At 30.6% G+C, this 7,164-nt stretch overlaps 1 long non-coding RNA gene across 1 annotated transcript; it reads left to right on the plus strand.

Moving 5' to 3' along the window:
* The first annotated feature begins 778 nt into the window (after positions 1–778).
* On the plus strand, positions 779–4,954 carry LOC120350446. The gene is made up of 3 exons (XR_005570783.1): positions 779–896; positions 2,507–2,666; positions 4,787–4,954. It is a non-coding gene; the product is annotated as an uncharacterized LOC120350446 (long non-coding RNA).
* Positions 4,955–7,164: the final 2,210 nt, after the last annotated feature.

Consider the following 7,164-nt stretch of genomic DNA (forward strand, 5'->3'; position numbering starts at 1 on the left):
TAGATGAAATAGTGTGACATATTTATGTATCAATCAATACATAAGTTAGAGTTAGTTTTCAATACATAAAATAGATGTATAGGTCAATACATAAATTAGATTTAGTTTCCAATACATAAAATAGATGTATAGGTCAATACATATATTAGATTTCGTTTTCAATACATAAAATAGATGTATAGGCCAATACATAAAATAGACATATTATTCAATACATCAAATTTATGTATTGGACAATATGTAGATTTGATGTATTATTCAATACATAAAATAGATGTATAGGTCAATACATAAATTAGATTTAGTTTTCAATACATAAAATAGATGTATAGGCCAATACATAAAATAGACATATATTCAATACATCAAATTTATGTATTGGACAATATGTATATTGATGTATTATTCAATACATAAAATAGATGTATAGGTCAATACATCAAATATATATATTGGAAAACATGTTTACTATACGTATCAAGAAATACGTATACTATACGAATCAAGAAATACGTATAGTATACGTATCAAGAATGTGTATAATATACGTATCAAGAAATACGTATAGTATACGGATCAAGAAATACGTATAGTATACGTATCAAGAAATACGTATATATACGTATCAAGAAATACGTATAGTATACCTGAAAAGTCGGGACATTTATACGTAAATGGGACGTATTCAATATCAATGTTATACGTATTATTTACTTTCATTGACATTGGCTAATACATAAATTTGACGTATTATATACGTCTGTGTGCTGACTGGGTAGGATAAATAAATAGGGGATTAATTAATAGGGAGTAGCTTAGGTAGTTCATATTATCGAGTTTCTGGCAGTACGATAGCTGTTGACTGTTGTGTTTCTGCGGTGTCTGCGTCTGTTCAGGTGAGTGAGAATTACAATCATAATTGCATGTCTTGTTATTATAATGAATTCATTTATTTTATTAAATTAAGAAGAAACGGATTGTACAATTTTCATGTCTTCAGATCCTGAAAGATTTAAAACTCGAAAATTTACGTAAGAATTTTTATTATCAAGCTATTTCTATTAACAAAATCTTTTAGAAAAAAGTCTCCTAATCAGATTGCGAATCAGTCTTGTATCTCAATATATTTTTTTGAGTACCGTTCGGCAACTAAGGATCGGCCCAAAAGGTTTAGCAGATTTCTCCAGAAACACTCTATCCATTGAACTAATGTTGAATTGTGACATAGTAGGCTAATATGGAAATTCTATTTCCGAAAAATAGGCTAGCCTATCTCATTGTCATTCTCCTATCTTTGAATGCCTTTTCATTATAAAGATATGAATTGTTTGTTAATTGAAGGATAGAATCTCCTTTACAATTATTTTCAATGAATTATGTTTAATACAGTTACCTATTGCATGTATTACATTTTCAACATCTAGTTTACTCTCGTGAAATTTTTTAATTGTCAAGTAACAGTGCAGCAATAATAAGAAAATCATTTTTTGAATAACCGAATAAAACCGCTATCTTGAAATTAAGGATAGGATCTCTTTTACAATATATTTTTATTCGCAATGAATGATGTTCGATACCGTTGCATATTTTAGTTTCAACAGCTGATTGGTTTTAGTGGAACTTTCAAATTGTCCACATTGAAAACACCAGTAGAGCAATAATAATCATTATTTGATAACCGTAACCAATGTTTCTGTTCTTTTGTCAAAGATCGCTCCACATAGACCTTTGATTATTCTCATTTAAATTCATATGGTAACTTAATATTACAAATCAAAGAGTTTTATAGAGGCTTCATGCAGGTTTAAAAATGATAATTTCATATCCAGTCTGATGTTTTGAAAATGTATTTTTCAAAATCCCTCTGCGGATAATCAATTATTTTTCTTTTTACAATTCAAGAGAAAAATTGCCTCTCTATCTTGAATAGGTAGTTTACGAGATACTTCTGTAAACAGAATTTGATAGATTAAGATAGTTTACATAATTTGTATACTATTCATGATATCTAGTCTCAAATTGTAGAGAGAATAATCAATATCCTTGCATTCCCAGATATTCCACATTTCATAATAATATACTGATTATAGGGTATGTTTTGCTTTCAAATCTTCATACGGATGTTATGAAAAAAGAGCCCATACGTCAGGGCGTGATTCCTCTCATCAAAAGAAAAAAAAGTTCTAATTAACATGGGTCCGGAAATGCTTAATTACCATAAGTTATACAGAGTGGAAGATTCCAGTTCCCCTGCCGAAACGAAGCCCTACTGTTATTTGTTGGCTGTTAATTGAGATGTGCAATTCAGTGTACTTTATGTAAAATGTACTGAAAAATTTTATAATATGGATTAGCGTGGGTGTACTTTTCGGCGGGCCTAAGAGTCACCCAGCAGCTGAGTGCATCTGCTGAAAAAATGAATGAAGGGTGAAGTAAGTCTTTTGAACCTTCTGAATAGTAATTTCTGTAATCTAAAATCCTATCCATGACTATTTTTTTCTTGTAGGTGGATTTCTTACAAAGGATAGGGGGAGGGAATGTGGAGGACGCGGTTCGGAGAGCACTAGTCCGACTGGTCACTAATGAAGTGGCCACAAACTTCAGCTGGGAAGGCAGGAAAGGGAAGAGGGCCTTAAACAGCCTTCTGATTATTAAAACCCTGGAGAGTAAGTGTGCTTAGTGTTTATAGTTGGCGTAACATGAGATCGGGATTAGGCTGTCCATCCAAGAAATAGGCTAGTCGTGTTTTCAGATTTTGAATCCCAATCTTATGTTATGTGAACAATTATAATAGTGTGATAGCCTTTAAGTAAATAAGTAAAATCTCTGTGAGTGTTATTTTAACAAAATGTTAATAACTTGATCCTTATAGATTCTGTTAGATTGAATATAACATATCATACACATGATGAACATATGTGTTTGTCAAGTTCCGTTTAATCTAATAAAATCTATAAGGATTAAGTTATTAAGTAGTTAATAAATTTGGTGTAAACGCGGCTTAATATTCATATTGAAATGATATGCAAATCATATGTAAAGTTATTTATGGAATACAGGTCACTACTCACTACAGGTCTGCATTTTATTGACCGAGCGAAGTGAGGTATGAGATTCAAGTCGACGGTTTGGAATTTCTCTTAATGTTTATATGTTGCGCATCTACGGCGATAAGCAGTAATAGATTTTCATGAAATTTGACAGGTATGTTCGTTTTTTGATTGCGCGTCGACGTATATACAAGGTTCTTGGAAATTTTGCATTTCTAGGATAATATAAAAGGAAAAAGGAGCCTCCTGCATACGCCAATATTAGAGTAAAATCAGACTATATAATTATTCATCATAAATCAGCTGTCCAGTGGACTATAATACTACCCGTTCAAAAACATGGAATACGGTATCTTGAAAATGTAGGCTATAGTCCATAAAGGTTGTAGACAGTTGCAGCCAGACCTGATAACAGCGCTCACACTCACATTCCGGGACGACACGTCACGGTACGATAGAACAAAAAGCTCTATGTTTTTTTAGGATTTTTTCTAGACATTTTAAATTGATAAATTATTTATTAATTTTTGAAGAAAACATAACAGGTCAATGTAACTTGCTGAGCGCGAGGTCTACTGTTCACAGAACTACTAGTATAAAAGGAAAAAGGAGCCTCCTTCATATTCCTCCTCCAATATTAGAGTAAAAATCAGACTATAGAATTATTCATCATAAATCAGCTGACAAGTGATTACACAGATTTGTGGAGAACCAGTCTATTGCTGATTTCCATAAGGTCTATAGTTTCAATCAGGTACTTGTGCGTGAGGTCTACTGTTCACAGAACTACTAGTAATTTTGAATATGAATATAAATATTTTGATTTGCCAAAACAAACATGTTCACATTAACGTATTCGGAACCAAAATGCAGACCTGTGGAAGCCTGTACACCATAAATTACTTTACATGATATAAGTCAGCTGTTGTCTTGGTGAACGTGATATTTTTGAGCTCAAAATTTATGTGTTTTTATACAATTATTTTGTAAATTTGAAGTTTGTTTTATGTTTTTACTGAAGTTTTATTATTAATCTATTTAAATTTAAAATTGTTTGTTTTATTCTGAATTGTATATTCAGATTGATGATTAAGGGCTGGTTTCCAAGCTCGGAATTTAGCTAAGTTCTAGACTTTAAACAGCTGAAGTAAGAAAATTGGCTTTCCGAAACGGGCCGTAGTCGTAGTCATTATCAAAGTCACATTATTGAATTAAATTTCAACAAACTAGAAAATTGAACCCAAAATACAATAAAGAGAAAATAGTGTAAAGTTTCAGCTATTTTTAATTATTTAGAAATGTTTAATTTCGTCTGAAAAAACGTTTTCAATTATAGAAATGAGAAAATAAAAACTGCGACTACGCCCCGTTTTGCAAAGCTAATTTTCTGACTCCAGCTGTTTAAAGTCTAGAACTTGGCTAAATTCCGAGCTTGGAAACCGGCCCTTAGTGTATAAATAATTGAAATGGACATAACCTACATAATATTTGGACAATTTCAGACGAAATTAGGAAATTGAAGAAGTTTTGGGCAATAGCCTGTTTTTCTTTTCCGACTCTGTATTGTTTACTCTATCCAATAAATGAATAAATTAATTAGGTAATTACTGATGATATTTTGCAGTAGCCACACAACAATTATAAAAACCTCTCCATTTTCATACATGTTAGAATGAATGTGCGCGATTCAATGAAAGCTGTGTATAGTAGTAACACATTGTAAAATTCTGTTTCAGAAGTTGTTGCTGCGTCGCATACAGACTTTACCAGCAAACTGTTTGAAATACGGGTGAAGGAGTGGTTCCGGCAGTCTGGAACCAGAATTTTTAATCTAAAAAAATCTGCAAAAAATAATACGTTTCACTGAATTTATTATTTAAATAAATATGTATTTTCAAGCTGTATTATACTGTTTTTGTGCTCGCCTTATTGCCATATTTTCTCAAATTTCAGTGGAAATGCCTGCTCATAATAGTTGTTTGTCCACTATCAAATTTATCATGCAATTCATTCATTAAAACAACCTTGAACCAATAACAGCTAATTATAGACTACATTTTTTCTAGCATTCACTCCACTCCCTTTCATTATATATAAATATGGTGATAATGTAGAACTCTAATCTATCTAATGAAACCTTTGTATCTAATGGGGAGTCTAACACCTGATCTTATCAACTACTGGTTCAAGGCTATTTTATGATATGGAATTGAATGAAAAATGTTATTGATGATACAAAACTGTGTACCTATGTAAATAAATGTTTCACACAATACATGAAATATATGTCTTTTCTGTATAGGGCTACTTGTAATATAAATAGAAATACAAATCTCAGTACCCTCTTTTGAATTATTTAATTATTATTTTAAATAATTCAAAAAATGGTACTGAGATTTGTATTTCTATCCATGGAATAGATGTGTTTGTCAATACATAAATTAGATGTATTAGGCAACATGTATAAATGAGGTACCTTATTTAAATGAGATATTTGTATGAAATACATAAAACAGATGAAATAGTGTGACATATTTATGTATCAATCAATACATAAATTAGAGTTAGTTTTCAATACATAAAATAGATAGCCTATATTATTCAATACATAAAATAGATGTATAGGTCAATACATAAATTAGATTTAGTTTCCAATACATAAAATAGATGTATAGGTCAATACATAAAATAGACATATTATTCAATACATCAAATTTATGTATTGGACAATATGTATATTTGACGTATTATTCAATATATAAAATAGATGTATAGGTCAATACATATATTAGATTTCGTTTTCAATACATAAAATAGATGTATAGGCCAATACATAAAATAGACATATTATTCAATACATCAAATTTATGTATGGGACAATATGTAGATTTGATGTATTATTCAATACATAAATTAGATTTAGTTTTCAATACATAAAATAGATGTATAGGCCAATACATAAAATAGACATATTATTCAATACATCAAATTTATGTATTGGACAATATGTATATTTGATGTATTATTCAATACATGAAATAGATGTATAGGTCAATACATCAAATATATATATTGGAAAACATGTTTACTATACGTATCAAGAAATATGTATACTATACGAATCAAGAAATACGTATAGTATAGGTATCAAGAAATGTGTATAATATACGTATCAAGAAATACGTATAGTATACGGATCAAGAAATACGTATAGTATACGCATCAAGAAATACGTATATATACGTATCAAGAAATACATTTCACAATATTGATATTTGCAGCTAGGTTGTTTTTACCCAATTACCTGATCCATCAGTGAGGTGGTGGAGGCATTCTATTTTCAGTACTTCAATATGAGAATTACTGTGTATCATGAATATCACATCACATACACCTTCATGTGGTGGTTACTCTTGTGGTCAAGTGTCATTTCTGGCACAGTTAAAAATTTGTACATTGCATATTCAGCATACTCAAACAGGTACTTGAAATACAAAAATTGAAGATAATTTATTGATCCATTACAAACCGCATTGTATTTGAAAATTGGGTCACCTACAAACTATGGTCTTACACATACCCATTTTTCGGCTAAGCCGAGTTTACTCTTGGAAATAATTTTGATAAAACACACTAAAAGTTGTTTGTATGTTTAAACATATTTTGTCATTTTTGTTTCAGAAAACGAGATGAAATGACGACCTGATCTAGGGCAACCTACATGCAATGTCCATATATTACTAATGAAACGAAACTGTATGAATATTTTTATTATTCTTATTTTTATTATAATAATTATTATCATCATGAATGTGTAAGAACATGAGTTGAAATAGAATGTGATTTAATGAAGTGTTATTTGGAGTGTTTCTATTGTTGATCCTATATTTATATTCTTTATAATCAGTGGAACTGGATTCCCCTTGGAAGTCTGTAGGACGTCCCAACCATATTCTCAGTAGCTCCTCAAGTGGCTGGAAGATATTATCCTCTGGATTCCCCTTGGATGCCTGTGGGATGTCCCAATCATGTACTTGGTAGGTCTTCAGGGGGAATATAATATTATCCTCTAAATTTCTCTAGGATGTCCCTATCATATTCTTAGTATATCCTC

The sequence above is a fragment of the Nilaparvata lugens genome, chromosome 3 (assembly GCF_014356525.2).
Source record: "Nilaparvata lugens isolate BPH chromosome 3, ASM1435652v1, whole genome shotgun sequence".
Lineage (NCBI taxonomy): Eukaryota > Metazoa > Arthropoda > Insecta > Hemiptera > Delphacidae > Nilaparvata > Nilaparvata lugens.